General features: G+C 33.1%; 1 protein-coding gene across 2 annotated transcripts in view; it reads left to right on the forward strand.

The window, feature by feature from the left end:
- Positions 1 to 920: 920 nt before the first annotated feature.
- Sb (serine proteinase stubble) overlaps positions 921 to 26,261 on the forward strand; it is a 159,440-nt gene continuing 134,099 nt past the window's right edge. For both annotated transcript variants that reach the window (XM_076119322.1, XM_076119323.1), the window contains exon 1: positions 921 to 1,093. The gene's annotated coding sequence lies outside the window, so the exon portion shown is untranslated. The remainder of the gene's footprint in view (positions 1,094 to 26,261) is intronic.

The following is a 26,261-nucleotide window of genomic DNA, read 5'->3' on the forward strand; positions in this document are numbered from 1 at the left end:
TCTGCAAAACATCTTTAAAATAATATAGAAATTCGAACGCAATACAACTTACATTCGAAATGTCCAATTAAAACTATTCAATCGATTTAACGCTGCGCGTGCGCAGGCAGCGCGTTGATGTCTTTTGTTCGCATAATAAACTAAGGGTAAAAATAAATCAGTACATTGGCTTTATTTAAATCGTACACTTTATTTACATACACTAGTGTTGTAGAATACATCGATTGATGGTGTTTCTTTCGCTAGTGATGTAGTAATATGACGTTTATTACTCTTAAACGAGCTAATATTTAATGGAAGTAAAAGCCGGAGCATCCAGATCGAAGGTTTTGCCTGACATTATTAGACAACGAGGTCTAGCCGTTATATCTGTACTACAACTAAATAAGATAATAACATAGCTAAATTATCTAACAATTATCTTGGTTCATTTAAGCCTTAACGTTGCTCGTTTATAATAATTATAAACAAGAAATTGTATAAACCTGTAACACTGTTTTCGCAACACGTATAGTGATTAATTTTCTATGATTATAGTGCCATCTTAGTTACAGTAATAATCATTAATATCATTTATCTATGCTCTAGGTATAAAATACCAATATTTGTTCTATTTCCTTATAAATAATTTGCTCACATAAATAATAGTCGACACAGCCGAAGCCTCCAGCACAGTTATTGAGGCTAAACGTATATCTCATACCAGAAAAATCCTTATTTATTAATCTGATGATGAGAGTGACTAGTATACCGTGCGATTTATTACGTCGCTCCGCATAATCCGTGCGGTGTAATTATTTACACACGATTAGTACCACTTTTACGTTTACAACCTGTCCTTAATAAAACTGCAACAATTTTACTTATGCGATTTCGTTCGAGTTCTCCGCGAAGTCATTTCACCGGCGCTCGCGCACCTCGTTCGATCGCTCGCCAGTCGCGCCCGCGCCATCGCACTGAACGCACGCATCGCACGCCCCTCACATCTCTCGCGAACTCTCGTCGCGCATCAAGTGCTACCGTAAACTAAATACATCTGTGACAGTGACATGGTTTTGTGTTTTAATTGGATTCTGTGACGGTGTCTACAACCGTAAGTTTTGACTTTTACTCCACTATTACTGATCTATTCGCCGCACGTCATAAATAAAACTAAGCGAAGTCGATTAGCACGCGACTCTGTACACACAGACCCAATTCATTGAATAGCAATTAATACGTGATCTGCGCTGTGGTTCAGACTTCGTGCGCGTATTTAAATTATTTAGAAATCCAAGTCGTCACTTGCAAAAAAATGCACGAAATCGGCGGAGCGTCGCGCCGGCGCCGGAGAACATACACGATACGTGCTCGGCAGATGCAGCATACAACTGCGTTCAGATAAAACACGCTGTATCTAACTTACTCCGATTACACTGAGTATGAGATAGGAAAAATGTGAAAGATACGTCTATTTATTTATCCGGGGCAATTTAATGCGAGTGATATCTAATGGCATTACGCTCTGAATTGAATTAGAACGACTTGGAAACTTATATTTTTCAATCAAACGGAATGGAGCGTATGTTGCACTACTTTTTACGCGATATGATGTTAAGTTGCGTTTATTTGACGCGCGGAAAATGACAAAGATGTTGTGATCTTTCACTAGCCTCGTTAGCGTTACAGTTATCGTGAATGGTACTAGGTTTAGAAACTTAAAAATGTCTAATGTATGATTTTCTAACTAGAGTGAAACGTATGAATTTTTGTTATGGGGTCTTGCAAAATAACAAATCATTAGAGACAATAACTAAAAAGACATTCCGAAAGTAATATTTTCCAAATGAAAACCGAATACTTTTATTTCATTCCAGACTGTAAACTAGATATAGCTTGAAAGCTAGACATTTTAATAGCTTAGCTTGAATACCGCATTACAGAGAAATTTGCTAAAGTAGAGGTCTTTGTCCTTTAGTGGGAAACCACAGACAAAAAAATCTAATGAGATTTTTGAAAAACACAAGACTGACAATTGAATGTAGGTGCATACAAAATGAGTTTTATGAATGAATGGCGACGTAATTTGGCGTGCGAATAATGCAATCCGTTGAACTTGAATTCATAATTAATTTATGAATTACAGTTAGTACAGTTAGTTCAGTTATTATATTGCAAAAATGTATTTTACACAATCATACTTCATCAACGTGGTCAATAAGTTAGTTTGATCTCTATTAACGTCTTTTGTTGATTGATAAGGATGTAAAAAAAGTCCTATGATGAATTCTTTATAATACCTTATTAATGATGGATTTCAAAAGTGTTTTCACCAATGACGACGATAACTCATATGGAACAATTTGATAATAATTCTTGCTAATATAGATACTTCATGTACTATGAAATAAAAGAAACGATCTATAACAGAAGTGAAAAGGAAAACACGATAACATTTTTCAATAATATTTTGTATCTATGTCGATGAACTCAAATAGCACAAAAATCCTAAAGATTTTTCCTTTGAAAAATTTTTGCAATGTGTTAAAATATTGACGAAATACGCATACTAATGCAATTTATCACTCAATGACGATGATTCATGAGGAAAACCTATACGCACTGTTATGAAACCTAACTTTCTAATAAATACTGAATATGAGGTTATAACGATGTGGGTATTTACAAAACTTTAATGAATAATACAGAAATTAATATTTTTTTTGGACTATCTGAGTCTTCTTATTGATATTATATTTGTGTGTTTTTTCCCAACTGGTAACGCAAAGTTATCAATGAAGTGTTATCATATATATATTCTTTTTCGAAAGCCATTGAAAAGTCTTGCATTTTTGATATAGTTGAAAGGTTTTCGAGATTTTAAATCATTTCCGGAAGTTAGTTAGAATCCTAGTTCTGTTAGTGTAGTGTTCGTTTAATTGTAAAACTAGAGTTTTTAAATTACATATTCATTAAAAATAATGTTTAAAAAAGACTTTTGTTTAACAATGTGACAGTAAGTAAAAGTTAACAAAACAGAATATGTAATCAATAAAATAAAAATAAAAAAACTAAAATTCAAACCAAATTTTAAAACAAATCTCAAAATAATTACTTCTCCAAAGATTCTCTAAATAATAAATGATAATAACACAAAGTCGTTATTTCAAGAACAATCGTTACGAAAACGGTATTCATTCATCGTAATAATGTTCCTCGTAAAAGTAAATATTCGGAACAATTGTCTGAAGCACCGATCAATCTATTCTGTTATTCGGTTTCGGTTTTATAAGTTACGGTTCTAATGATCGTTGTTTCATGTTATATTGTATCAATTTATTGATTAAGTTGTTTGAATTCGTGTATTCTTTTGGCGATATAAATGTTTATCTTGCATTGAAAATGTTGCTTTGTGTTAGTCAAATGATGTTTTTTTGCGAATGTAATGCTTTTACGTGATGAATATTTAATTTACTACGATATTTTTGACTTTGTTTACACTTTACTGGACTTTAATATAAAGGAAAAAAAATTAACGAGATTCCGAAATTTATTTCCTTAACAGTAATCAAGAATATACGTATACATAATTTGATGACTAGACAGAAATTACTCTAAAAAATTTGTGACTTTTTTATAGGATACAAAGTTCTGTCAAATTGAAAAAGTTAAACACAAATCATAGAAATTTTATTAAATCATTAAATCGTATTTGTTGCAATCTCAAGTTCAATAAATCACACATCAATAGCACATTTGTGCAAACATACAGTTACGAGGTGCGATGTACACGTCTCTTTGCACAAGGATGTGATAATTATATACCGTTATTTGTATGTTTGTATGTAATTCTAAAGGATCGTAAAAAATGAGGATGTTTTACGTTTGATAACGGTTTTCAGCCTTTTATGTATATGTTTTATTCAAAGGAGTAATCAACATTTTTCATCGTTTACAATGTCAGTTTCATGTAATAGGAGGCGATCCATGTCATATACTCCTCGTTGCCTTGACCTTATGTCAAATAGAGGGGTTCAGCATCACGCTGTAAATGGATCTGCTGGAACCAGCAGCCTTCCTGACATCAAGGAGTATTCCTCGGGAAACCTATTGCCATATACTGGGCACGTTAGGAAACTACCATTGAGGAATATTCTAATAAAAATATTTAGGATATTTTATCGCGTAGACAGTGCTGTTTATGAATTATCCGCATCCCGCGATTGCTCTTCAGGCTGTAACCGAAGATGTTACTATATCACATCCCATAGTCAAAAACCGGTGGTAGTCTTAATTGTGCTAACGGGATTAAAAATGTTTCAGGAAATCTGCACTCATTAACGTTAAACTATAAATATATTTTTTTAAGGAAGGGGGTGGGTCAGATGTGATGTCGATTAATTAATGTCCCGTGAGATCCCGGAGAGAATACATTGACAAATGCGTTATATTTCTCACAGATTCCTGTATTTATAACTAATTGAATCACAACTGGAACCCTCAGATGCAGATGCAATCAAGTTATTTTCGCTCTGTATAATATTTGAATTACTATTTTTCTTAGTCTCAGGTGCATTTTAGCTTAAGATTATAAAATTTACAGCCACGAGGAAAAAATTTTCAAAAACATGCGAACACTACCCAAAATTTTGAAGTTATAAATGGACACGCAAATATGAAATTGTAAATTATTAATTTCATAACCATTTCTTATCACGACATTTTTACATAAGTTTTAAGTAATAATTATATAATTTATTGTTAATAATAACTATAATTAGCTTGTAAATAAAAAAATATTGTTACTCGATGTGTTGCTATGCGCTTGATTTCATTTTTACTGTGTTTGGTGAAGTCAGAAATGCAATAAAAATTATAAAAATAATACAAATAGTAGCTCGATTCTCTACTGCTTTTGACTACCGGAAACCGGCAAGCTCTCGAGAAATTTTACATGAAACTCGGTTAAGCGCCTCTACCGGGCTTCATAAGAACTATTTTGGCAGTACCTTTTAAATGTCACTCTCGATATTCGACAATACCGACTGTAGAAAATTGCGCTACAGATTGGCTGTCAAATATTTGACGCAAATCATCTTATCTTTTCTTTTGCTTTCAAATTGTTTCATTGATGAAAATATTATACAGGGTGTCCCAAAACTCAACGATAATCCGAGACAGGATGAAAGGCCAAGTCATACCGGTTCTAGGAAAAATAAAAAAAAAATTCCATGTCACTTAGTTCAGCAATAATAGACATTTTTCAAAAAAGTTAAAATTCCACACCCTTGCTCGCATTTTCAAGTCCTGTGATCACCAATGTCACAATTTCGCTGTGTTTTTTTGAATTTCGTGATCTTCATTAAATATGCTATTAATCGTAAAACAAATTTATGCACAAAACATTGTTCATTTCATAAAAAACGTTAAGTTTTAGTGAGTCATGATTCACAAAAATATCGTTAGTTAACTTTGACGCTTCGTATTGAAAAAAAAATGTACTACACTACCCTTGGCAAGTTATTTCAAAAGTTGGCGCATTTAATCTAGATTTCAAAATGGTGCAACACTTGCCACTTTTCTTTCCATTAAAAATGTTATTTTTATTTGAACGAAGAGTATCCTCGCAAATGGATCGGACGCAGTGATTCAATTTTATGACCTCCTCGTTCCCCCGATCAAAATCCAGTAGATATTTTTGACTGGGAATGCATAAAAGAAAAAGTCTATTCGAAATCAATACAAAATCTATCAGAACTTCGCCAGAAAATTAACACAGCGTCAGAGGAAATAAATGCAAGGAATTTTGCTTGACTGGTGCAAAGGTCTTTTGTAAGGCGTTGCAGAGCCTGTATTTGTGCCAGAGGAAAACAATTCGGATTACTTTAGTTTAAGGAGAATAATTAAATAAGAATGATGGTTCGTTCATTGTTTTTTTTTTATTATTTTTACCTATTATGTTTTTTACATTAAACATTGGTTATGGAATGACTCAATTACCTCTTTACTAAAAATAATTGCTTTCCTCTGTCACGAATACAGGCTCTGCCACGCCTGACAAAAGACCTTTGCACCAGTCAAGCAAAATTCCTTGCATTTATTTCCTCTGACGCTGTGTTAATTTTCTGGCGAAGTTCTGATAGATTTTGTATTGATTTCAAATAGACTTTTTCTTTTATGCATTCCCAGTCAAAAATATCTACTGGATTTTGATCGGGGGAACGAGGAGGTCATAAAATTGAATCACTGCGTCCGATCCATTTGCGAGGATACTCTTCGTTCAAATAAAAATAACATTTTTAATGGAAAGAAAAGTGGCAAGTGTTGCACCATTTTGAAATCTTGATTAAATGCGCCAACTTTTGAAATAACTTGCCAAGGGTAGTGTAGTACATTTTTTTTTCAATACGAAGCGTCAAAATTAACTAACGATATTTTTGTGAATCATGACTCACTAAAACTTAACTTTTTTTATGAAATGAACTATGTTTTGTGCATAAATTTGTTTTACGATTAATAGTATATTTAATGAAAATCACGAAATTCAAAAAAACACAGCGAAATTGTGACATTGGTGATCACAGGACTTGAAAATGCGAGCAAGGGTGTGGAATTTTAACTTTTTTGAAAAATGTCTATTATTGCTGAACTAAGTGACATGGATTTTTTTTTTTATTTTTCCTAGAACCGGTATGACTTGGCCTTTCATCCTGTCTCGGATTATCGTTGAGTTTTGGGACACCCTGTATATTATAACTTGTACCAGAACAAAATCTGATGGGACACATATCAATATAAAAAAGTTATACGCATAAATAATCATGGAACAAATGTATGAAAGTGAGAGTCTATATTTATTATAAAACATGCGTGCTTCTTGTATGACTGATTGATAACTGATTATAATCGTTCTTAACTGCTACTGCTTTTTAAAATTCACGCGGGCAATTATTTATATTACTTGACGCATATAACAGCAGGCATTATAATAGTTACAGGTGTCTTAATCGCGATTATTGTGTACCAAAAATACTTTGAGCGTGGACAATCGGGCATATTTGTAACCTGAAAATTCTCAAAAATTATAATAGAATGTAAATGTTTAAATTAGTTTTAAAAATGTGCTGCAACAACCAGCCTAATTAATATTAATAAATGGTTATAATGAGTTGTAGTGGGATAAAAACCGTTTGACAGTATAAAAATCCGAAATGGGACAAATTGCGCCGTAAGCCAAACGACACTGATTAAATTTCCATGCTAAAGTCAATAGCAACGAGAAATTCGTGATAGCTCCTTAGCTGTCACATTCACCGATTAGACCACCCTCAAAGCGATAGTAGCGATGGTTTGTAGAATCTTTTTAGTAGTGACACAATTCTGTTCAATCGGAACCATTGAGTTTCGACAGTTTGACATTTAAAAATTATTGCAAAACTAGTTTCTACGACGCCCGCTAGAGGCGCTGATTAGATTGTCATACAAAAATTTTCGTTAGTCAGCCGGTTGTTGATTCTCGATAAATACTAAGAGAATCGGGCTATAAGGTTGCTGTATGCTGTTGATGTGTACTGAAATGAACAATAATTTATAGCTTTCTATTTCTCAATTCGTGTTAGGTCCTATCAAAAAAAAATCTAGATAACATCACAGTCCTACATTTCTATAAAATATGTATAATTTCCATAATAAATCTCGTATATTCCCAACAGTGTCATGTACAAATTAATTTTAATTTTAAAAAAGTCTTGTCGCGAATTAATTTAATTCGCAGTTATGTTAAAAATATGATTATTTATCACTTCGTAAGCATGTTTCACGGTCGCTTTATTAATTTAGTTATTGAATATTTAGAATTAATTAATAAAAATATGGCATATGATTTATTAGGTACATGGAAAAGCACACTCGAAATATTTTTATAGGTATTTTAACAACTTTTTTAACGGTCATAAAGACATTTATGGATATTATTATGAATTTTATTTAAATACGGAAAAGTTCGAGAGTAAAAGTTTATCGGTTTCGAATTTGCAACCTGATATTTTATTTCTCCCCTTTTTATTGTTTTTTTTTTACGATTTTTTTACGTGATTTTACGATATTTTGTTAAATGAAACTTTATACTTAACACAATTATTTTTTATGACTTTTGAGAAAAACTAAATATTTGTTTTAAAAAATAAATACGATATTTGTCAGAACTAAGAAAGGTAACACATAAAACCCTTTACCTATTTAGGGCTCAGTATTGGTTAGATTATCATGCGGAATTTTGACAGATATTTGCATACACTTGCTGTGGCTTTATCTAACAGATTGGTTATCCGACACTTATCCATAAGCTGTGTATCTAGTACTAAATCTATACTAATATTATAAAGCTGAAGAGTTTGATTGTTTGATTGTTTGTTTGTTTGTTTGAACGCGCTAATCTCAGGAACTACTGGTCCGATTTAAAACATTCTTTCAGTGTTAGATAGTCCATTTATCGAGGAAGGTTATAGGCTATATATCATCACGCTACTACCAATAGGAGCAGAGAACCAGTGAAAAATGTTACAAAAACGGGGAAAATTTTGACCCATCCTCTCTTATGTGGCGCAAGCGAAGTTGCGCGGGTCAGCTAGTGTCCTAATAAAATATTATGATAGATTCAAAGCCTCATTTTATTTCAATTTAATATACACACACACACACACATACATACATGCTTACATACATAAATCAATTCACGCCTTGTTTCCATATGGAAATATAATAATCGCGATTCAGGAAAGTGTTGCGCTTCGGTATTTGCCTGTATACATGAATTCCCATATATTTTCACTCATACATGCGTTGATGCAAATCTTGAGATATATCTCGATGTCTCACCTCGTGTGTACAGTGAGAGTTAGAATGTGCCGACCAGTCTATAGGAAATTGTATTTTTGTACCGTTTTATTGCATACTGTACAATTATATTACTTCCAATGTAAAGGAAATTTTGTTCTAATTAACCTACATTATTTTCTAGCTTGTCAATACTATTCGTTAGTGTGTGGTTGCTAGTTTTCTATACTTAGATAATGACTTAAGTATCCTAAGTTGTTAAGTTTATAGTTAAAAGTAAGATTGGCATAAGTATTTTTTTGGAATGTTATGGGTCACTATTTTTACGTTTTGTCTTAATTTAGGCTTTTGGTAAATTTGTTTTACTGAATTATTTGCGGAAATTCATACAACTACCAAACTAATCGGTAAAATATAAAATTAAAATACAGTTTTAGCTTAAAAAATGTCGAAACCTTAATATATTGCGCTTCTGAATGCCAATAAAAGCCTACCTATAGCTTTCTTTTACACCGAAATATGATATACAATGAATATAAAAATCGGCACCATCTTCATATTATTTCATCTGCCGTATCGATACCGCATAAATCTTCATGCAAATGAACTGTTATCTCGCGTTCACAGCTTTTTAAATATTGAAATAACATTCACATGCTAAATAAAGCATTTTATAGTTTTCTACTTTACATGCGAAATTAAATGTTGGCAGTGATAAGACTAAGTCGTTTTGATACTTTTTAATTAGTGAAAGATGTGTTTAATTGACTGCCTCTGTGGCGCAGTGGTTTAGGTCACCATCGCGTTGAGAGGTCGTGGGTTCAATTCCCATAAGGAACAATTATTTGTGCGATCCTCGAATAATTGTTTCGGGTCTGGTTGTACTTTGTGTCCGCTGCTTGTATGTTCGTAAAAGTCCCCGCGACGCAAGAGCCATTCTTCGTGCGTGCTTTATAGTTCTCTACTTTGCAAACGAAATTAAAATTTAGCAGTGATAAGACTAAGTTGTTGTAATACTTTTTAATTAGTGAAATATTTGTTTAATTAATTTGGGTGTAGGATACGGGGCAGTGGAACAGAAAATAATAGTTTTGGGTCCAAAATCCGGATTTAATCCTTTTAGTTGTTATAAATGGTAAAATATTCTCGGTTGGTTGGATAATGAGATGTTTGTTTCTCAATTATCTTTTAGTAAATTGATGTTCTCGAATGCAAAATGATGTAATTTCGGTGCTCTTGGGCTTGATGAGGTTTTGATTCGTAGCGGGGAATAGAATAAAATAGAGTTTCTTATTAAATTATTGTGTTGCGTTACATAAATAGGCCAGCAAGAAAAGGTAATTCTAAGTTAATAATTTTACGCTAAGTATGGTGGGATTTTGCGATTTTTATGATTACAAGATCCCCTATATCAAAACTATTCTTTTGTAACCTAGATAAGTTAAACAGTAATATTTATATCTACAACTTTTCTTTAACTACTGTTAAAACAAAAAATAACACATACAAAATCAAAAACTTTCGCTCCACGCGATCCGCTCATTCATTAATTCTATAATCACTTATCAACTTTTTAAATTCAAAGATAACATTAGTTATTAAAAACTACTTTAAATAAAAAAGTTTCAAACAAAAGTCAAAAGATAATTTCTCCACAAAATTATCAGTCGTCGTGACATTGAGAAATGTTTCAGATAAACGATTTCAACGAGAGCGTATTGGATGTGAATTAAGTTCTTCACTCGGCTTAGTGCGAGTGAGAGATCCGATTGGATCTAAGAGATTAGAGAAAGACGGAAAGATGAGATAACTGCTGTAGTTGATAGTCTTCTTAAGCGAAGATTACGGCTTACTTAGTGACTTAATATTGTCTTGAGAATTAAGCTGGTCACATTCCTTGTATATCAGAATGCAATAGTCTATCAATCCAGTATTTTAGAAATTTGGGTTATAATTTTCTAAAGCACTCTGTAGCAAACTGGCACGAGTCTTCGTTTGTGCAAGCACACTTGCACGTGTATGGCTATCGTTATGGAATACTGTGAGGACCATCAAAGTGCTGATGGTAGTTGCTTTTAAATATACCCAGTCCAAAACCATAACACGAAATTAGCAGCTTTGAATCTAGGAAAACATAATTATAATAACATTCAAAATAACAATAAGCCCACGCCATTTCTAAAATTGGTAACTTCCATATGACTAACTAAGTTCTAGATATCTAGCCATAAAACTGATTACTCAATTTGATCATTTACTGATCAGTCAAAAGTTTTAAGCTCTTGCACAAAGCATTTCGTTTTAAAAGTAGAAAGTTGTTATGTAAGCCTTTCGTAATTAAATAATATAAATTTAACCCATTAATGTCCCACTGCTGGGCAAGGGTCTCCTCCCGTAATGAGGGAGGGGTTAGGCCTTGAGTCCACCACGCTGGCCAAGTGCGGGTTGGGGACTTTGCATGCCCTCAATAAATGTTTTTAAACAAATTTTTAGGCATGCAAGGTTTCCTCACGATGTTTTCCTTCACCGTTGGAGCATGTGATAATTATTTCTAATACACACATAACTTCGAAAAGTCATTGGTGTGTTGCCTCGGGTTCGAACCTGCGACCACTGGCGTGGGAGGTGTCAACTTATACCACTCGGCTATCACTGCTCTGGCCTTTCGTAATTATTCACCGTTAATTAAAATAAGGTTCTCGGTTAATTTCCATTAAAATTCATTGTTAATTTTGTAAAAACCATTTCGCTTAAATACTGTGTAATGAAATTGAGAGATGCGTAAAAACTCTTTTTAAAAAGTATTTTTAACTAAGTGCCTTTTTTTATTTTTAGTATACTTTTATTATAATTTTGTAATTAAAATAGCAATTTTTAAACGCTATTTATTTTTTACTGTATATTATTATCTTAATTTCTCAATTAGCTTTTAATTTTAAGATTCCAAACAATTTTACTTTTAAAAATACTTTTTATTTTATCTTAATATAACATACATAGAATCACGCTTTATTATAGGGGTAGGCAGAGACCAAAGAAAGCCACTTGGTACGATCCTTACAAACTCCCCTTGTTTTATAAAAATATATACATCCAAATTTTATATGTTTCGTAACTTACGTAAGAGAAAAGATACAAAAGAAAAACAATTTAATTTATATTCAAACGTACAACAGCATTTGAATTCAATCTCAAATGTTCACAAGAAGATAAACGTTAGTTGCTACATTCTTTTTAAATCAGATTACAAAATAAACCGTTTAGAGAACTTTTAACTAATTTTGAACAAGCAATTGTTTCGATACGTTATCTCACTGCATGCATAATGTATTCATCAAGAGTTCATTGACATGGCACAAGGGTCATTTGAGAACTTTTTTGAAGATTCTGTTCATTTTGTATAGAAATTTCGGTGGTAGAAATTTGTTTGTGTTTTGAGAACTTTTACACATTCGGTAAGGAACGCAACGTACAATTTAACATAATATTAACCTTCAGATGTCCCAACCCACCCTTGGCCAACATGGTCAACTCAAGTAACCCCTCCTTCATCCCCGGAGGAGACCGTTGCACAGCAGTGGAACATTAATAAATTAAATTAACTATTTATGTAACTTTAGAACTGACGACCAGGGTAACCAGCGCCGAAACGTCAAGCAATTTTTATGGACCACATATCCACATATATTTATTCCGTTTGAGAATCAAACTGTCCCCCTATAATTAATTGGGACTGATACTGCAAAAAGCAAAGCTTCGCTATTTATGTATGGGAATCAAACCCACGACCTCCATGTGTGTAGCTGCATTCTGACCAACCACTTCACCACGAATATCGTATAATTTTTACATTAGTTCTTTCAAAGATTCATTATAAGTTATGACGCGTTAGAATTCAGGTAGCCGCCTTATACTTTCAACAACAGTTTTTTGTTGAATGAAAGTAAATAACTGTTTTATGATCTTAGATTTTTGCTGAACTAATTCAGTTTGGGTTTTCCTTATGTGGTTAAAAAGTGATTGTGTAGTTTTGAACAATTGACTTGTGCAATAATTAATTCATTTTCGTGTAGTTCATTTTTTGTTAACTCTACTTTTTTAGTTTTTATAATTGAATGTATGTAATAATTGTTCACCGCTTCCGTTGAAGAGGAAATTGGAATATTAATACCAAATGTCTTACAAGTTATACACTGATATAGAACGGAATTAAGACAATAATTTTTATTTGTTTGCTTTAAAGGTTTTGACCGAGAATGTCAACCCAATAATCTTATTCCAGCAACATCCCAAGGTTGATTGAATCTGATCTGATTTAATGTTAAACTCTCGATACTCAATAGTAACGACTGTAGAGAATCGCGTAATTACAATGATGTTATCGCTTACGTATATTACATCAAACGCTTTTTTTTCGCGAACCTATTAAGAAACCGTTTACTTAATGACATGTAATAATTACAGACGTTGAATAATTATTACAATTATTCGCAATAATTAATTGAACATAAACATGTCATTGTTAGCACGACATTCGTTAATACTTCTACGAACAAATTGTGGCAGCTTGTATGACTTTTAAATTTATTGTCATTAGCAATGTGCAATGAAATCTCGAGATGTTTTGATTGGATCGAGTGTTAATTGCTGGTTTACAAATGTCTTTATTATGAGAAATAATAGCCTAGTAAATTAAGCAGTTAAAGTTAAAATTTTAGTCGAGACATAATCTTGACATTTCTGAGAATTACTCAGAAAAGTAGTTAAAATCGAAACGATTTATCTATCCATTGAATAATTGGTCGTTGAATTCACTTACTTTGCGTAATTTAGTTTTGATTATCCCAAAGAACAATTGTTTCTATTCGCAGAAAGTTATTCGGGTCTGATTTTTATGTTTAAAACTGTATGTTTATAAAGTCCCATTTGTTTCTCCAGAATTTCTTTGTTTAGGGAGAAAACTTACGTTTTCACGTCCCAACAAAAAAAAAAGATTTTTATCTATCACAAATTTTCAAGGCTCGACCGTGAAAGCCTTGCAATCTAGTAAAAGATCACGTTTATAAGCTGGGCTTTAGAGCAGGTGCCTTCAAGTCATATATCAAGCCTTCTTCAAGTAATCCTTCATTTCGCTGCTCTCTCACGCCTCTGCCCGTTAAGCCTTATTAAGCCTTAGCGTTTCGTAGATTTATATCTAAGTGTCAACAACCGGACTGTTCGCGTTTTGTATATCAATATAGTTGATTGGCGTTTAAATGTGGCGCTTTTAGCGTGGGCTCGTGATCGAATGGAATTGAATTATTTAATACTGTTGATGAATGGGATGTGGGATTGAAGACGATTAAATGTAGATCATTTATAATAAAGGTTAGTTGAGACCAATTGTGCGTGGTTGTTGCTTAATTAGTTTATCTAAATTTGTCGACCGCTTAACGATCTTTATTATGTTCCGAGTTTATCAGGTTTCGGTTTAACATCTTTTGCAGATATTAATTTTAAGGACAGTATTAGATAATGCCCCACAAATTGTGGAATGCATATGTTGAGAACACAACTATGGTGTGACCTGCAGGTTCTCCAAATCAGTCAGTATGCACAATTCGAAGGCCAGCTTAGATGCATATTGTGACGCTTGTTCTTCAAACCACTATACGGAATTCGAATGGCAGCGTAGACGAATATTGAGGCTCTGTAAAAATGTACGTAGCAAATAGCACAAATAAATGTAGGCAAAGTCAAATTCTGCAACTTAGCAACAATATTATTCGCCACACACACCAAAAAAAAGCAGACAACAAAATCCAATGAGCCGTTCTCTATAAGCCATTAATCACCACCATATTTATTGCTGGTCTATTTTATTATTTCTATTTTCTTTATTGTTCTATTACTAAGAAATACGGCCAGTTTACGGTCGAACCGGCCAATATAGTCCGTCGTAAACTATTGTTCGGCCACGGCAATGTGGAAGTAGGCAACTAATGAAGCTACTTTCGGTTGCAATAAAATAACTGTAATAAAATTCTCGGATTTGGTGGTTATGTTTTGGTCTGTCCTTTAAACGGCAGAAATATGATACCTTGTGGCTTTAGTACCAAAAAATATCTATATAATATATGTATGCTTGAGTATTGTGACTTATGGCTATTCTTTATAAACAGTTAAAGAGTATTTTTCAAGTTATACGTACATTTTCTAAAGATATAATGGTAAATGTAGGAACTAACCACTTACTTTCTTTCATTTTACTACCATTTTTCGCGAAATAACATGTTTCATAGCAAGTGGAGAATGGTCGATAGTGTGATTTTGGGGAAGGGAAGCCTTCCGGCTTTTGACGAGCTTTCAGTTAGGCTAAAGAAAAACGTGTAGAAATCAAGTACATTTTTAAGATTAAAAAAAACGATTAAAGCACAAGATAAAGACGTAAGTGTAATCTCAAAGTTTCAACTATTTATTCTCAGCTTCACTGCATATATCATTCATATGAATCCGATTAACACAGATCGAAATGAACTGCAAATGATCTTAGCCGTACATTTCATGGGAAATCTCCGCGCTTGGTTTTGTTATCAAACGCTAGAGTGCGCCACTAGTCTATCCGTTTGCGAAGAGATATTAGCTTACAAGCATATTGTGATGTGACGGATTATTCTGAATACGTTGCTGTTACTATGAGTCTAATTTTATGAGGATTTGATTTTTTGTGTTATGGGATTGTAGTGAAAAATGTATTGGGAACTGTAGTAAGCTTTGCGGAATGTGATACTATTTAAAAGAATGTATGTACATTGTACCTATATGATTTGTAAAACGATACTTGAAAGGGTAAATACATGTTGTCATAACTACTTTCTTCTGTTTTGATCACTCTTCGAAGCCAAACGACGAGGCGTTATATAACCTTAACAGCTGCAAACACTGCAATTACTCAAACACTCAATAACTTAACACAGCATAAATAATAAACAAAAAAAAAACCACCAACCGTTCTCCACTGAAAATTCAAATTAACGCATTTGAAATTCAAATGCTTCAAATCTGAAATCAGCCGTTTTATTTAAATTTTCATTGCGGTTGTTATAAATCAGAATAGTGTATCTGGCAGCAGCGGGAGCAAGAATCCAGCTAATGGTTAGCGAGCCACTGATGCGTTATTGATACACGACGCGCGACTCACAACGGTACTGCTGAGCGCATCACGCTGTTCGCATGCCGTGCCCAGGGCTGGCTACTGCGGTTTAATTATGCAAATTGTATTCTATAGTTATGATCGCGGGTTTAACGCTTTCATGAGATATCAATTATAATTTTCTGAAGATTCTTTAGAGTAGAATAATCTGAATGATCCTTAAGGATTCAAATGTTACGGTAAAATGTTTTTTTCTTAGTATTTCGTTGGCACAATTATGTTGTAATCCTTTTATTAGAGAGACTGTATTCATAGATCCACATTTATTGATTTATTAAAAGTTGAAATTTAAAAATAAAACTGTCCCGTCCGGTCCAATTGGTGTAAAACAGCTGAAAAGTTATTGAGTTGTGACAATTAGTCAACGAATCGAAAAATAATAATTTAGAAGCTTTGTATAATTATTCATTGATACTACGATTAAACATTATTAATTGGTTAAAAACAAATACAATGAAATAGATAAAAAGGTAAAATTTATTTAACCCGGTACTAGAATCATGATTACCTGATCAACTGCCACATAACTTAAACATTACGAAAGTGTTTACTTATTCTTAATATAATTAACTGTCAAAAAGTTACATTTGAATAAAATTACACGTGACTGCTAACCCTAAGCGCATCGAAAGCTATTCGTTACCGGCATATTATTTCACCGCGCATATTCGTTGCATTTTGCAGATACCGAGTTTTGATCGATTGTAATGGCGAAATTTTTGTTTGCTATACATTTACTGTTAGTTCGCTATTTGTCCTCATTCAAAGTAAAGTGAAATATGCTTTATTGCATAAACTTTTAACACATATGTATTTGAAATCGGCATAGATATTTTTATCTACCACCGTTTCGGAAAAACTGTGGCTCGTGAGTAGAAACGGCCAGTCTTTTTAGTTGTCAACAGTTTCATTAAATAAAATAAACTTAAGCCATTAATGTGCTGGGCAAGGGTCTTCTGTAATAAGGGAGAGGTTAGGCCTTGAGTCCACCACGATGGCCAATTGCAATCAGGCAGTACATCTGACCCCACTAACTTTAGACCTATTTCTGTACTGCCAACATTCAGTAAAATTTTTGAAAAATTAATATTAGATCAGTTACTTAGTTTTTTTAGTAAAAATAAATTATTACATAGCAAACAATTTGGTTTTACAAGGGGTCGCTCCACTATCGATGCTGGTGTTGAGCTTGTAAACCATATTTTTGATGCCTGGGAGGACTCACACGATGCTCTTGGCATCTTCTGTGATTTATCCAAGGCGTTTGACTGCGTCCCGCATGAAACATTAATCAGGAAGCTACATCACTACGGTGTACAAAATGCGGCTCTGAATCTTCTTATCTCCTATTTGAATAATAGGATTCAGAAAGTCGACGTAAACGGTGTACGATCTGCTGGGTCGGTGGTTAAAATGGGTGTGCCACAAGGTTCAATACTTGGCCCTTTTTTATTTTTAATCTACATTAATGACCTACCTCATCTTGTTAAAAATAGTCACGAGATAGTATTATTCGCTGATGATACATCACTTTTATTTAAACTTAAACGACATCAAACTAATCTTGACGATGTGAATAATGCTATCTCTAAAGTGGTACATTGGTTTGATGTTAACAATCTGCTATTAAACGAGCAAAAAACTAAATGCATAAAATTTGTAACACCTAATGTCAAACCAGTGAAAACTTTGATAAAGATTAAGGAAGATGAGCTGGACCTTGTGGACACAGCCAAATTTCTAGGCATTACAATAGATTCGAAGTTACAGTGGGGTCCACATATATCACAATTGTCGAATAGACTTAGTTCTGCAGCCTTTGCGGTCAGAAAAATTCGCCAACTCACTGACATTGAAACAGCTAGGTTAGTATACTTCAGTTACTTCCATAGTGTCATGTCTTATGGAATTTTGCTCTGGGGTAATGCTGCCGACATCCAAACCATCTTTGTGCTGCAGAAGAGGGCTATTCGTGCAATTTATAACTTAGGCAGTAGACATTCACTAAGGGAAAAATTTAAGGAGATAAATATATTGACGGTGGCAGGTCAATATATATATGAAAACCTAATTTATGTACACAAAAATATAACACATTTCAAGAAAAAGAGCGATATACATAGCATTAATACACGAAATAAAAATAAACTTGTTATTCCAGCCACTAGGCTCCAAAAAATAAACAAATCCTTCAGAGGTCAATGTGTGCGATTCTACAATAAAATCCCTAGTGAAATCAAAAATTTAAGCTTCAATAAATTTAAATTAGTTATTAAACGCAACTTATGTTTAAAAGGCTATTATACTGTTAAAGATTATTTGGACGATAATAAAGCTTGGGACTGTGCTGCTTCTACCAAGTCTGTTTCAAATAATGTACTAATGTTTTAATGTACAATGTTTTACTGTGTCCTACCAATAAGTTTCCTTTTGAAGATTATTACAATTTTTATTAGCTTAAATTTTAAATTAGATTTATTTACAGCTTTTTTTTGAGTGTACACAGTAAATCATCAAATCATCTTGTATCAAGCAAATTGACATTTTAAAAGAGCAAGCCGTGAGTTTCTTGCCGTTTCTTCTCACGAGCAACCAGCTTTTCCGAAACGGACAAAAGAAATACAAATACGTGACTATTTCAAATACTTTGTAAAAAGTTTACGAAATAAAGGATATTTTGAATTTGAATTTGAATTTGAATTTGTTGGTGACTTTGCACACCTTCAAGAACTGTTCTTAAGAACTCTCATTACGATGTTTTTCACCGTTGAAACAAGTGATAGATATTTTCATATAACAATGTAATATTAACAATTTGCTGTGTACTGTGTACTGTAATTTGCTTGTGTGTAGTGACGAGAAGAAAATAAAATTCGTTTGTAAAAGCATTGTGATACTTATCCTGCTATTATGTACCATTAAATGCAATTTGCTTTGCGGATGTGGAGTTTTGTGAAGTTGAACTAGTTTTAGTAGAAAGCCTTTTTTCGGTACATTAGTTTTGGGTTTCGTGATCCTTGGTCGTGCGGAGTTCGATAGCTGTAAATTCAAAATTGACGATGATTTTTAGAATAGTGCTGCTTCTTAACCTAGTTATATTGATAAATGTTAGGGAATATTTTGACTGTAAGTTCAGTAAAGTTAGGTATGTAATAGAATACGGGAATAAACGCGAACATGCATTTTGCCTTGGAATGCCTAACGTTTCGGTACATTTGTGCAGTATCCTATTACACATCCTGTTATAATATTTAAGTTAAGTAATTTAATATTAAGCATTAAGGTTCAAAGGTGTTGGTAATGTTTCTTCTTAATTTTTAATTACCTATACACATCGTTTGTTCTTAGTGATAATATATATAATCAATACTACAAAAGAATAAGAGCAAACTTTCAATTTTAAAAACATTGTTTCTATTATCTGCTTTCACGATGTATGTTATATGACCCGCGCAACTTCGCTTGCGTCACATAAGACACAATGGGTAAATCTTTTTCCCGGTTTTGTAACATTTTTTACTGGTACTCTGCTCTTATTGGTCGTAGCGTGATGATATACAGCCTATAACCTTCCTCAATAAATGGACTATCTAACACTGAAAGAATTTTTCAAATCAGACCAGTAGTTCCTGAGATTAGCGCGTTCAAACAAACAAACAAACAAACAAACTCTTCAGCTTTATAATATTAGTATAGATTTTAAAACACGTTCATAAGCAAATAGGAAAGCATCTGTGAAAACTGTCGCTACAAAGAACGGCATGCGTTGTTACACACAATATTATACAAAGGAGACTGAAAGGTACATTTTGTATTTGATGCAAAGACTGAAACGTGGTTCAAAAGTAATTGTGTAGTAGTGCTTTGAAAACAATATTTGCGCTGTTTATCATAGGGAATGGTAAAAATGTTTTCGCTTTTCTATGTACATTAAACTCAAAGATCTAGAACCTAATATACGTATTATTATTAAATTATTATCCGCGCAGTGAGCGCTGCAAGAGGTCTTAACTTTTGGTATCTTACTTTATGTCTGCTTAGGTTACCTAAACGCAGATTTTGTCGAAAAAATATCAATTGAATCGCACACACTATAACGCTTCACACCTTTGACTGACGTCATACCTAGTAGCAACATAGTAATATAACAGTTTCCTAAAATAGTAACAATTTCATAATCAATCACCAAAATAACTTTAACCAGTATATTTCTGAACTAATGTCTTTATAAAACCGAAACTACAGCAGTTCCATACAAAAGTATCGTAAATGAAGATAATTCGTTCACCGCAACTGGTCTTATTACTGCAAAGTGCTCTCACGTATTGTTTCAAAGAGGTTATTACCTCATTTTTTGTAAAGACTCGTACTCATTTCGAGGTGTAACGTGTAATGTAACTGAAATGGATTCAGCTCTACCTTTTGCTTTTTCTCTCTGGTATACATTTAGTTTTTATTTAACCAATATCATCGTCAAAGCCAAAGGCTTATTTGTAAGCTTAATATTATATTGAGCTTTATAATCACTAAGTAACTCTAAGTATAAAAAATAGGTTAACTTTTTAAGTTAGGTGAAGGATGATTTTTAACTTTTCTATTCCGATATATCCGATATGAATCCGACATTAAATTAGTATTATTGCACGCGGTCTTTCAAAAAACTAAATACCAATTAACCTACGCCTCGCTGTCGCATCGTCTTTGCCACGCTGTCGCATCGCCTCTGCCCCATACATAAATCATCTCGATTTCGCTTCGCATTCGCGACGATTTCGTGTCGTTTTCGCCGTCAGCTCCGCTACGCCTTTACATGACAGACCGTATCTTCAGCTACGTAGGTGTGACATATTTTTTTCTCAAAATATGACATTTGAGTAAATATTATAGTCATGTTATACAGTTAAGTGAGTACGTAGCTTTAGAACAATTTGGGCGTCCGCAAATCGTCGGGCGTACCGTATTGTCATCGATTACGCGTCATTTTCAGCGTTTTTGTGCAATTTCTCCTCCACTTTCGAATTTGAATAATTTGCTAAGATTGTTTCGGGTTAAGAATTAAACGGTCCACAGTTATTGTTTTAGTTTCGTGTTTTGTTTGAAATCGATTCGTATTTTGTGTTGAAAGTGGGATTAATACAATTTGATGCTTTATTAAGAGGTTAATTTAAGTCTTAAAATCTGTTCGGTTTGTGTTTAGAAAGATTTCAGATAAAACTTTTCGTTTTGACTATATTTCTCAATTTTTTATAATACTTTGCGACGAGCTTTTGCCAATAAGTCCCACTGACAAGGAACTTTTTAAGGATAACGTGGTCTCAGTTATGTAATATACTATATGTATCACTCTGTTGAAAATTTTTTTGTAAGGCTTTACGGCGCAAGGGTAACTTATAATAAGTATATTTAGCATACCTAAGTAAACACCAAACTACCATAGCCGCTGACTTTACTTGGGATTAGAGAAACTACCTCTTAGACCACCTAGACAGTATATTTAGTGTTATAGAATTATGGAAATTGGATAATTCTTAGGACCTCCTACAAAGCACTGAAATATCATTGTAAAGTACACAATATTATCATATTATTATTCTACAGTAAAGCTGTACAAACCGACATACTTATATTATGAACACTTTCCATTTACATGTAACTCGTAAAATAAAGAAAGAAACTACTAAAAATATGTCACATTGTAAAATCGTACAGCTGCGAGCAAAAATATATAAAAATTTTCTATTGATACTCCATACAAAAAAGTGTGTGTGTTTTCGAGGCAGACATTTTCATTACCATTTTTTTTGTATGGAAATATCAATTTATTTATTGTTATAACTACAAAATGGCAGTTTTAAATTACTTTGAAGTTAATGAACACTAGTAATTTTACTATTTTCGTTGACATAATTACTGCTAAAAATGTGACACGGTACACATATTTTTGCTGTTAACAGTACATATACGCGGAATTTTACCGAAATGACGCATGCTTTTGGGCTAAATGACAGTAAGCGATAATGTCTTCTGAGATGAGACAGGAACTACAGGGTGCTTTATTTATTCCACGAACCGTTTGAATAAGTTCCCGAGTTTGATTCTCAATCAGAATGTGACATGGTCACATTTCAGTACAGTACATGATTATTTTATAGAAGGGAGATTAATAGGAACTGTAGACATTTATTTTTAATAGTTTTTCCAACATTCTTATTTTCAAATGTGAGTATGAATATCTGTCTTGACTATTTATTATATAACACAATGTATTAACGTGAACATGCATTTTACTTGGGAATGCCCGACGTTTCGGCACAGGTTACGCTAGTCGTGGTCGCAGACTATAATGTAATCTTATTTTTAGTACAGAAGTAAGAAGCCGTACTAAAGCAATTAAGCAGGATTTTTTAGCTTAGGTATATAAAGCAGGTTCGATATTTTATTACAACGTATTTTTCTAATCTAAACAGCAATCAATTTATAGCAATAAAAGATAAAGATCTCTTATACGATTTATTTAGTAGTGGTTTGACTACATGATACATAAAGACTATGTAGTAGCTTTTTATTTTATTAATTGATCGGTATGAAGATAAAGTAAAGGATGTTATTATCGTTTAAGTAAATCATAAGAGGATGACTTGCGAACTGGCGTTTATGCTTGAAACAAACTTGATATTTAAATTTATTATTTGATTATTAAGTTATAGGACATCATCAAGTTACAAAAACATATGTTTTTATCTTGTTTAAATCAATCAAGACAAATAAAACTTACGTTACTGAGTGACTAACTGATGGACAACACACAGCCGATACTACTGAGCGTAGAAAGATGAAATATGGTATGAAGATTCCAAAAAAATAAGTGCAAAAGAGAGGATTTTTGGGAGTTAAAATCCACGCGGGTCAAGCTGCGGGCCGAGAGCTAGTATATTATAACTGCCTCTGTGGCGCGGTTAGTAGTTCATACGACTGCCTCAGCAGACTTAAAAGACCTCAGTTTTCGGGTTTCATTGCTGGGTCTATACACCGTATCTTATTATAGTCTATATCCTACATCAATATACATAATAGTAGATCTGTCTGAGTTCTAAAGAGCAGAGTTCAACCTTCTATGGTTAAGAGATAATAGTACCGACCAAAGATAGACTGAAACTGTTTAAATTTACAAAGACTTAAAGGTAAAAGTCATTTATCACTTCCACTTATTTAATACTTTATTTCGGACAAAAATGTTTAAGTTGAAGCTAAAACAAAAATGTTGTATGCTTCTCATTTGATGAAATCATGAGTCATGTTACAAACCGCAATATATGTTTGACATAACACACTGAGTGTAAGGTCAACGCTTCCTAAATTATTTGGTGAAATAATGTTATAACAACGATCGTTATTACGTAATTTCATTATTATTTTTGTTCGTCTACTTTCGAAAGCAAGTACCGCAATTTTTTGACTTTTGTTACCATTGTTTTTTCGTTATGGAATAAGAACTTTACGTATGTAAACTTAGTAATTTTGAGGTTTATTAAATTTTTGAACATTCTCAAGTATATGCCATAAATGATTATTAGTACTTTGGAAACTAGTATTTTATCTTAGTATCCAATTTTGTCTTTTTCAGACAATCATTCATTATATTAAATAACGTGAAAGTGACTGGAACGATATGGAAGAATCAAATGGTACACTGATAGCTTACAACCTGGATTAACACATAAGATACTTTTTATACCGAACAGAAACTAGTTCTACTTATATTATTAATGCAAAAGTTTGTAAAGTATGGCTGGATACATATGTATGTATTTTTGTTACTCTTTCACGAAAAAACTACTAGACGGATTTTAATTAAATTTGCTACCCTGATAACTTATGACCTAGATCAACACACGGGATACTTTAACACAGACAAAGTCACATACAGAAGCTAGTTTCATACAATTTCACCCAGTTCCCCCATCAAAATAAAGCAAACGTTCACGTTTTTTTCCCGCGGCGTTGCGCGTGCGCATAACTGTACGTGACACTCATTATACTAGCGGTCACACAACGATTACCTATCATAATGTTATATTAAACATACGTAAAAACATCCAACAGCTGATTCGTTTGACATTTATTTGTGTTGAAAATTTATGTGATTGTGTTGAAATCAAATAAATGTCTGATTATATTTTTCTTTGGTGTTGATTGTAGAGTTTATTATAGGAACGTTTAGTAAAAGTGTGAGAATTGAGAATTGACTATGAGAGCTTTATGAAATGACAAGTTATTGTATAAATAAAATGTTTTAACAAGTGTCGTGTTTTTTAAGTGTATTTTACTTATTACTTTTAGTTACTTTTATTTAGTTGATTTACACTGCTAGTAGCATTTCATTAATATATTTTCATCGATTAATTACTATGATTTCTAGTAGGCAAGTCTGTAATGGAGCTTATCTTATCTGCTACAATAATTTATCACAAAAAGTCAAAGTTTACTAAAATGCTTATTTAGTCATTAACTAGTTTAAAATTACTATCGCAAAAAGGATTTTATAAATACAATATATTATTATTTTAAGATTGTACTGTATACGATTGCAAATATTTGGTTCTAGAATGATATGCTCAGCAAAAACTGTCTAGTGCATTTCGAGGTATAATTTTTACCTCATTCGCCACTAAGTCCTAATTGAATAAACAGTTAAGCTTTCGTGGTCACTAAAGCCGGCCACGTTCTGACCTTAAAACAAAATAGAGCTTGAATCGTACCCAATCTTCACGTAATAAAACTAACTCGCTGTCGAAGGATGAATGCTAGTTAGGGTTCCGTACCCAAAGGGTGAAATGGGACCCCATTACTAAGCCTCCGTTGTCTGTTTGTCTGTCTCCAGACCGCATCTTATAAACCATGGTAGTCAAAAAGCTGAAATTTTCACAATTAATTATGTAATTTAGTTGCCGCTGTAACAATTTATTTTTTTATTAACCTATTACTGTCCCACTGCAGGGCAAGGGTCTCCGCCCAAACTGGGGGAGGTGTTAGACCTTGAGTCCACCACGCTGGCCAAGTGCGGGCTAGGATAACAAATATAATACAATACTAAAGATAAAAAAAAATAACAGTAAGGGGAGCCCCCATACAATAAACATGTTCTTTCGCATTTTTTTGGTACGGAACTCTTCCTCTCGCACTTGGCCAGCTTTTTACAAGTCTCGACTTTGTCATTGACATATCTGGGACGTTCCGTTTAAAACTACAAAAACTAGGAAAAGAGAGTAATGTGTACGTGAAAAAGATGCACGTGTAATATTGGTTTTAGTGATTTTTTATTGTCTAGTATGTGACTGGTCAATGTTAGGTCTCTGGGGCGAATTTTTGGGTAAGATAAAAAATAAAGCTGGCAGTAAGCTATTTTCGTAGAATATTTGGTAGTAACAAACCTAAGAGAAAGTTATTTTACTGTGCGTAGTTAATCGTTTAGCTAGAATGTTTTAGTGTTAGTTGTTATATTTATATGTAAGACAAGTTTTGGTTAGCCAATTACCAATCAGCTACTTGATACCGCGATACAAACAGCGCGATAATATGGCTATCATCGTTTTAAAATATTGTGAACTTTGACAGAAATAAATGTTATTATCTTATATTTACCTTTTTTGATAAATAAAAAATAATCATCAACTGCATTTTCTTCATTCAGTTTCTTCGGACAACGCTTGAAACGAAACTGCAGTTCTAAAGCTTCATAATTATGAATGGCTTGAAACTGCTTTAGAGCACAAAAGTGTTATTAAAACAGAAAAGTACCCCTTGCCCACTAACTTCAGCGCATAAAAACTTAATAACCAACGTTTGGGATAGGGTTGTTACGTAGTTCCAACTCCGACTACAAAAATCAGAACTTCCTATTTGAACAGTTTCTTTGTCTGCAACTTTGCCTTATATATATTACCTTTGCCTTATAGATATTTTTTACCAGAGATCAGATTCAGATCTTCGGTATACCCTAACTTAGGTAAATATGTGCTAAGTTATCTATTTAAAGTAAATATTTTTAGCACTGTCCACTGAACTTGGCACCCACTTCGGTATCAGAAGCGCAATTCCCAACTACTATCTACAACCAGCTAGGTAACTAATAAGAAATTGTGTATAGAACATTAATCAGCGCTTAAGAGCGTAAGAACTATTTTCACAGCATTTAATATTTGACTAACTTTGATACTTCATAGTACCGACTGTACAGAATTACGCTCAACTTTTT

This window comes from Anticarsia gemmatalis, chromosome 10, assembly GCF_050436995.1.
Source record: "Anticarsia gemmatalis isolate Benzon Research Colony breed Stoneville strain chromosome 10, ilAntGemm2 primary, whole genome shotgun sequence".
Classification (NCBI taxonomy): Eukaryota; Metazoa; Arthropoda; class Insecta; order Lepidoptera; family Erebidae; genus Anticarsia; species Anticarsia gemmatalis.